We start from the raw sequence: 8532 nt of genomic DNA, 5'->3' as shown, positions 1-8532 counted from the left end.
ACTTACAGTGGCCTTAGATAGATCAGAGACTAGATTTGCTAAATTAGAAGCATTTTGTTCAGAGTTCTCTGTCTGTTGCTGAGTTGATGATGGAAAAGGCTTGCTATTGCTAAACCTGTTTCTTCCACCATTATTAAAGCCTTGTTGAGGCTTTTGATCCTTCCATGAGAAATTTGGATGATTTCTCCATGTTGAGTTATAGGTGTTTCCATAAGGTTCACCTAAGTAATTTACCTCTGCTATTGCAGGGTTCTCAGGATCATAGGCTTCTTCTTCAGAAGATGCCTCTTGAGTACTGTTGGATGCAGCTTGCATTCCATGCAGACTCTGAGAGATCATATTGACTTGCTGAGTCAATATTTTATTCTGAGCCAATATGGCATTCAGAGTATCAACTTCAAGAACTCCCTTCTTCATAGGCGTCCCATTATTCACAGGATTCCTTTCAGAAGTGTACATGAACTGGTTATTAGCAACCATGTCAATGAGTTCTTGAGCTTCTGCAGGCGTTTTCTTTAGGTGAATGGATCCACCTGCAGAAGTGTCCAGTGACATCTTTGATAGCTCAGACAGACCATCATAGAATATATCCAGGATGGTCCATTCTGAAAGCATGTCAGAAGGACACTTTTTGGTCAACTGTTTGTATCTTTCCCAAGCTTCATAGAGAGATTCACCTTCTTTCTGTCTGAAAGTTTGAACATCAGCTCTAAGCTTGCTCAGCTTTTGAGGAGGAAAGTACTTGGCTAAGAAAGCCGTGACCAGCTTATCCCAAGAGTTCAGGCTGTCTTTAGGTTGAGAATCCAACCATAATCTAGCTCTGTCTCTTACAGCAAAAGGGAAAAGCATGAGCCTGTAGACTTCAGGATTTACGCCATTAGTCTTAACAGTATCACATATCTGCAAGAATTCAGTTAAGAACTGAAAAGGATCTTCAGATGGAAGTCCATGAAACTTGCAGTTCTGCTGCATCAGAGAAACTAACTGAGGTTTCAGCTCAAAGTTGTTTGCTCCAATGGCAGGAATGGAGATGCTTCTTCCATGTAAATTGGAATTAGGTGCAGTAAAGTCACCAAGCATCCTCCTTTCATTATTATTATTTTCGGCTGCCATCTCCTCTGCCTGTTTGAAAATTTCTGAAAGGTTATCTCTGGATTGTTGTATTTTAGCTTCTCTTAATTTTCTCTTCAGAGTCCTTTCAGGTTCTGGATCTGCTTTCACAAGAATGTTCTTATCCTTGCTCCTGCTCATATGACAAGGAAGAATGGCCAGAAAAATGATAATAATAATAGAGATCCTTTATACCACAGTATAGGGATCCCTTTGTAAGTAGAAGAAGAGGGGGAGATAAAGGATGTGATGTAAAGGAAGAAACACAACTGTGAGGATTGGAATGTGAGATGAGATGTTAGGATATGAATGAATAAATAGAATAGGATGGGGGAGGTATAATTTTCGAAAATTATTTTGAAAAGGAGTTAGTGATTTTTGAAAATTGGTTTTTTTGAAAAGTTGTTAGTATTTTTCGAAAATTTTTTTTGAAATAAAAATAAAAAATAAAAATAATTAGTTAATTAAAAAGAAATTTTTGAAAAAGAGGGGAGATATTTTCGAAAATTAGAGAGAGAGAGTTAGTTAGGTAGTTTTGAAAATGTTAAGAAACAAACAAAAAGTTAGTTAGTTAGTTGAAACAAATTTTGAAAAGATAAGAAGTTAGGAAGTTAGAAAAGATATTTTGAAAAGATATTTTTGAAAAAGATAAGATAAGAAGATATTTTTGAAAAGATATGATAGAAATTAGTTTTTGAAAAAGATTTGATTTTTAAAATCACAATTAATGACTTGATTCACAAGAAATTACAAGATATGATTCTAGAACTTAAAGTTTGAATTTTTCTTAACAAGTAAGTAACAAACTTGAAATTTTTGAATCAAAACATTAATTGATTAGTTATTTTCGAAAATTTTATATAAAAATAAGAAAAAGATTTTTGAAAAATATTTTTGGAATTTTCGAAAATAACTAAGAATTTTGAAAAAGATTTGATTTTTGAAAAAGATTTTGAAAAAGATAAGATTTTCAAATTGAAAATTTGATTTGACTCATGAGAAACAATTTGATTTTAAAAAATTTTGAAAAAGTCAATCCAAATTTTCGAATTTGATGAGAGAAAAAGGGAAAGATATTTTTTTGATTTTTGAAATTTTTATGAAAAACATGAAAAATATGCAATGCATGAAATTTTTAGATCAAAACAATGAATGCATGCAAGAATGCTATGAATGTCAAGATGAACACCAAGAACACTTTGAATGTCATGATGAACATCAAGAAAATATTTTTGAAAAATTTTTAATGCAAAGAAAACATGCAAGACACCAAACTTAGAATTCTTTAATGCTTAGGCAATAAGAATTCAAGAATGCATATGATAAACATGATAAGACACAAAACAAAAAATCATCAAGATCAAACAAGAAGACTTACCAAGAACAACTTGAAGATCATGAAGAACACTATGAATGCATGAATTTTCGAAAAATGCAAGATGCATATGCAAGTGACACCAAACTTATGATATGACTCAAGACTCAAACAAGAAACAGAAAATATTTTTGATTTTTATGATTTTCTAATTTTTTTGGATTTTTATTTTATATTTTTCGAAAATTATATGAAAAAGAAAAAATAAGGATTCCAAAATTTTCAACATGAATTCCAGGAATCTCATGCTCTAAAGCTCCAATCAAAGGGTCAGGCATGGCTTAATAGCCAGCCAAGCTTTAGTATGTAACTCAGACATGACACGCCTGACATTCCTTACATTCAACAGCCAATTGGCTAAGAAAGATAAAGAAGCTCTTCTCTTGAGTATAAGGATTGAGACATGGCTTTACAGCCAGCCAGGCTTCAACATGCTTCATGAAACACTAGAATTCATTCTTAAAAATTTTGAATAAATTTTTGAAAACATTTTTATTTTTTATTTTTTATTTTTTCGAAAACAGATGAGAGATTTTTGAAATTATTTTTGAAAATTTTTTTTTGAAAAGAAAATAAAAAGAAAATTACCTAATCTGAGCAACAAGATGAACCGTCAGTTGTCCATACACGAACAATCCCCGGCAACGGCGCCAAAAACTTGGTGCACGAAATTGTGATCTCTGGTAATGGCTTCTTAGGCCAGATACTCTGATCTAGTTTTACAGTCTGTCACAACTTCGATACAACTAACCAGCAAGTGCACTGGGTCGTCCAAGTAATACCTTACGTGAGTAAGGGTCGAATCCCACGGAGATTGTTGGTATGAAGCAAGCTATGGTCACCTTGCAAATCTCAGTCAGGCGGATTTAAACATGATATTTTATTAGATTCAAATAAACAATAAAAGGGATAGAGATACTTATGTAAATCATTGGTAGGAATTTCAGACAAGCGAATGGAGATGCTTTTCGTTCCTCTGAACCTCTGCTTTCCTGCTATCTTCATCCAATCAGTCTTACTCTTTTCCATGGCTGGCTTTATGTGATACATCACCACTGTCAACGGCTACTTTCGGTCATCTCACGGGAAAATGATCCAATGCCCTGTCACGGCACGGCTAATCGTCTGGAGGCATCACCCTTGCCAATGGCTTCATCTTATCCTCTCAGTGAATAATATGCTCACGCACCCTGTCACGGCACGGCTATTCATCTGTCGGTTCTCGATCATGCTGGACTAGGATTTACTATCCTTTTGCGTCTGTCACTAACGCCCAACAATCGCGAGTTTGAAGCTCGTCACAGTCATTCAATCATTGAATCCTACTCGGAATACCACAGACAAGGTTTAGACTTTCCGGATTCTCTTGAATGCCGCCATCATTCTAGCTTACGCCACGAAGATTCTGGTTAGGAGATCTAAGAGATACTCATTCTAGCTTAATTCATGTAGAACAGAGGTGTTTGTCAGGCACGCGTTCATAAGGGAGATGGTGATGAGCGTCACACATAATCATCACCTTCATCACGTTCTTGGGTGCGAATGGATATCTTAGAATAGAAATAAGAAGAATTGAATAGAAAACAGTAGTACTTTGCATTAATCTTTGAGGAACAGCAGAGCTCCACACCTTAATCTATGGAGTGCAGAAACTCTACCGTTGAAAATACATAAGTGAAAGGTCCAGGCATGGCCGAGATGGCCAGCCCCCTAAACGTGATCACAGGATCAAAATACAATCCAGGATGCCTAATACAATAGTAAGAGGTCCTATTTATAATAAACTAGTCACTAGGGTTTACATGAGTAAGTAATTGATGCATAAATCCACTTCCGGGGCCCACTTGGTGTGTGTTTGGGCTGAGCTTAAGTGTAGCACGTGCAGAGGCCATTTGTGGAGTTGAACGCCAGTTTCTGTGCCAGTTTGGGCGTTCAACTCTGGTTTTGGATCCTTTTCTGGCGCTGGACGCCAGATTTGGGCAGAAGGCTGGTGTTGAACGCCAGTTTACGTCGTTAATTCTTGGCCAAAGTATGGACTATTATATATTGCTGGAAAGCCCTGAATGTCTACTTTCCAACGCAATTGGAAGCGCGCCATTTCGAGTTCTGTAGCTCCAGAAAATCCACTTTGAGTGCAGGGAGGTCAGAATTCAACAGCATCAGCAGTCCTTTTTCAACCTCTGAATCTGATTTCTGCTCAAGTCCCTCAATTTCAGCCAGAAAATACCTGAAATCACAGAAAAATACACAAACTCATAGTAAAGTCCAGAAATGTGAATTTAACACAAAATCTATTAAAAACATCCCTAAAAGTAACTAGATCCTACTAAAAACATACTAAAAACAATGTCAAAAAACGTATAAATTATCCGCTCATCATTCTTCTTATACAATCCTCCATATTTCTTCTTATTGTAGTTGAGAACGGTTCGAAAAAGTGATTTTCGATTAGTTCCATTACATCTTTTTTTCCACTTACCCATTGCCCATCTGCTTTCTTCAATTTGTCAATTCTATTCCTGTCCCTTCTCTGGATTATAGTAGCATGGAAAAAGGATGTGTTCTTGTCACCCCACTTCAACCACTTAATTCGAGACCTTTGTACCCAGTATTTCTCTTCTCTTCTCCATAATTGACTAATCTCTTCTTTTAATTTTTGCATTTGCCTTTGTTGTTCCTCTGAAAATTCCATGTTTTGAAGCTTTTTTAAATCCTCCCTTAGTCAGTTAATATCTCTATCAGCTCTCGTGAAAGTATTTTTACTCCATTGCGTCAACTCCCTTTTGCAATTCCTCATGTTGTGTAGCAATTTTTTCCATTTATCTCCTCGGGTGATTTGATTTTGCTAACCTCTTTTGATTATATTTTTGCAGTCTTCATGATCATCCCAAAACGCCTCATATCGAAATTATCTTATAAACTTCATTTTCAGTTTAAGAGTGAGTTAGATTGGGCAGCGGTCAGAACTAATGGCTGGTAATGCTGTAAGTGTGGCATTCTGATACTGGCTCCTCCATGCCCAGTTCACTAATACTCTATCTATTCTCGCTCTGGTTACAAAACTATTCCTTGGATTGTTGAATAATGTAAATCTTCCCCCTTTCAGATCAATATCCATTAGCCCATTCTTATTAACAAATTTCCTGAAGGCTTCTAATTGTTCTCTCGGCTTTGGATGTAGTCCTACTTTCTCCTTTTGGCTTTGGATGTAGCAAATGGGTTCTTTTTTGTAAAGTGATTTTGGGCTTTAGGATGCGATTGATTTTTGAGGTTTTATGTTTTCAAAACCCCTGGAGGCACAAAAAACCCAAACAATTAAAGGTTGAAACATGAGTCATCCTTTGATGATATCCCATAGAACAGTGAGCTTCTCTAGGCCACAAAATGCCATCCACTGTTACCACGTGCGTTGCTTCCAGCGGTTTCAGCTGCAGACTTTCACACATTCGTCTTCGTCATTTTAGTACATTCCACTTTGCTCCAAATGACCCAACCCTATAGCGATAAGCTGTCCAAGATCACCAAAAATCTCTACTTCGAGTAACCCTCGTCAATTGTGGAATAACATTTTAATTTCTTTTTTTGGTTTGGAAAAAAATTATTAGAGATCTAATCACAGCCAAATCGTCCAAGATTAATATGTTTATCATACCATGACAATAGGAAACCCAAAGGCAAAACAATCCATCCTATCTATATGTTGTATATTGATTGATAAAAACCTTAAAGTCATTGTAGTCACTAGCATTTGTATGATTTACCATTTAGGGGTGAAATTAATGGGTCTTTTTTTTAAGTGAAATTATTTTGTACATTCTTTGAAAAAGATATTATATAAATTAAACAATGTAGTTATTTAAATTTTCATGTGTGAACACAATACATACAAGGGGTATTGACTATTGAGAGAGGAAAACGCAAGTCAAATACAATATTTTAATTTCAAATAAAATATGTAAAAGATTAATATGCACTAACACCTCCAGAAAGACAGTGATGCAATGCTTGTAAAAGTTTAGGGAACTTATATGACTCTTTTCAGTTTTTATATATCTTTGTAATTGTCTTTTGTTTTCTTAGTCACACTTTTTGATAGGAAGAATTGAAGCGATAATTTGTTGCACGACACTTCACAATACTAAAATAGATATTGGTGAGTTGGTGGCTTGGATAATAGACATAATGACACCATTTATCACCATGCTATCTAATTAAGCAAGGTTTGCAGACATCATTGGTGCAGACAAGTATGAAATCCATCGAACTTACAAACCTTCCTAAAGTACATGACCACAAACATGTAACTTATTCCTATATCAAAAACCATAACTAAATAAACATAAAGGGTGACTAATCACTTACCAATAGTCAATATTTTGTTTAAGTATACTGAGACATGTATGCTTCAAGGACACTCAGCTGAGCTTTACTTGCATTGACAATAATACTTCAAATAATTAGACTTTACAACCATGAACTCCGTAACCCGTCGAATACTATAATCTTCATACCATATGTACAACTTCCTTTCTCCTGAATCGGTGACCCACCATGAACTCAACGCCTACATCCAAGTTGTAATTTAATCATCCCCTACACTGTAGATACCGTAAACTGGATCTTTCTCTTTTGCATTAAGGTTAACTGTGTGATAATTAGGGGTGTTCATAAAAAAAACCAAAATGTGGTTAATCGGTTAAAAAACCATAACCACATTTTGGTTAACCAGTTTAATAAAACAATTTTAAAAATCATATCCATATTTTTTAGAATTGGTTAACCAAAACCAAATTAAAAAAAACCGGTTTTTAACCGGTTAACCAAAACCAAAACCAAATTAAAATCAAAACCTAATTTCAAAACCAAATTACATACTCTCTCTCTCTCCCCCTTTCTCTCCCTTTCTCTCTCCCTCCCTCTCCCCCTTCCTCTCTCTTTCTCTCTCCCTCCATTCTTTCTCTCTCTCTCTCTCACTCTCTCTCCTCTTTTTCTCTCTTCTCTCTCTCCTCCTATCTCTCTTTTTCCCTACTCTCCCTCCTCTCTCTCTCTCTCTCTCTTATTTTCCCCTTTCTCCTCCTCCTCTTTGTCCTCTCCTTTTCTCTCTCCCCATCCTCTCTCTCTCTCTCTCTCTCTCTCTCTCTATTCTCTGTCCCCTTCTCTCTCTTCTTTTCTTCCCTATTTCTCTCTCTTCTCCCTCTCTCTCCCCTTTCCTTCCCCCTCTCTCCCTTCTCTCTCTCATTCATTTTTCTCTTTATCTCCTCTCTCCTTCTCTCTCTCCGCTTCTCTCTCTCTCCCTCTTTCTCCCCCTTCTCTCTCTCTCTCTCTCTCTCTCTCTCTCTCTCTTTCTCTCCTCCTCTCTCTCTTTCCCTTTCTTCCTCTCTCTCTCCCCTCTTCCTCCTCTCTCTCTCTCCCTTCCCTCTCTCTTTTTCTCTTTCTCTCTCTCTTTCTCTCTCTCTCTCCCTTGTCTCTCTATCCTTCTCTCCCTCTCTCTCCCCTTCCTTCTTTCTCTCTCTCCCTCTCTCTTTCTCTCATTCTCTCTCTATCTCTCTCTCCTTCTCTTTGCTCTCTCACTTTCTCTCTCTCATTGCCCTCTTTCTCCCCCTCCTTTCTCTCTCTTTTTCTCTCTCCTCCCCTTCCTCTCTCTAATCATCTTTCTCCTCCTATCTCTCTCTCCTCTCCTCTCCTCTCCTTATCTCTCTCCCATATCTCTCTCCTTTCTCCTCTATTTTCCATTCTCTCTCTTTCTCTCTTTCTCTCTCTCTTTTTTTCTTTTCTCTCTTTCTCTCTCTCGCTCATCTCTCTTTCCTTTTCTTCGTTCTCTCTCTCCTCCTCTTCCTCTCTTCCTTTTCTCTCCTTCTCCTCTTTCTTTTCTTACTCTCTCTTTTCTCTTTCTCTCTCAACCTTCTCTCAATCTTTATCCCTCTTCTATCTCTTTTCTCCTCTTCTCTCTAAAGCGAGAGAGAAGAAAGAGAGGAGGCGAATATAGAGGAGGAGAAAGAAAAAAGAGAGAGAGATAAGAAGAGAGAAAAAGGATAAGAGAGAGAGAG

At 36.7% G+C, this 8532-nt stretch overlaps 1 non-coding gene across 1 annotated transcript; it reads left to right on the top strand.

Moving 5' to 3' along the window:
- The first annotated feature begins 609 nt into the window (after nucleotides 1–609).
- Nucleotides 610–717, top strand: LOC148581677 (small nucleolar RNA R71). The gene has a single exon (XR_015896463.1). It is a non-coding gene; the product is annotated as a small nucleolar RNA R71 (small nucleolar RNA).
- The last annotated feature ends 7815 nt before the right edge of the window (nucleotides 718–8532 follow it).

Source organism: Arachis ipaensis, chromosome B10 (assembly GCF_059453495.1).
Source record: "Arachis ipaensis isolate K30076 ecotype BB chromosome B10, ASM5945349v1, whole genome shotgun sequence".
NCBI lineage: Eukaryota > Viridiplantae > Streptophyta > Magnoliopsida > Fabales > Fabaceae > Arachis > Arachis ipaensis.
This window is presented reverse-complemented; position numbering and strand designations above follow the sequence as displayed.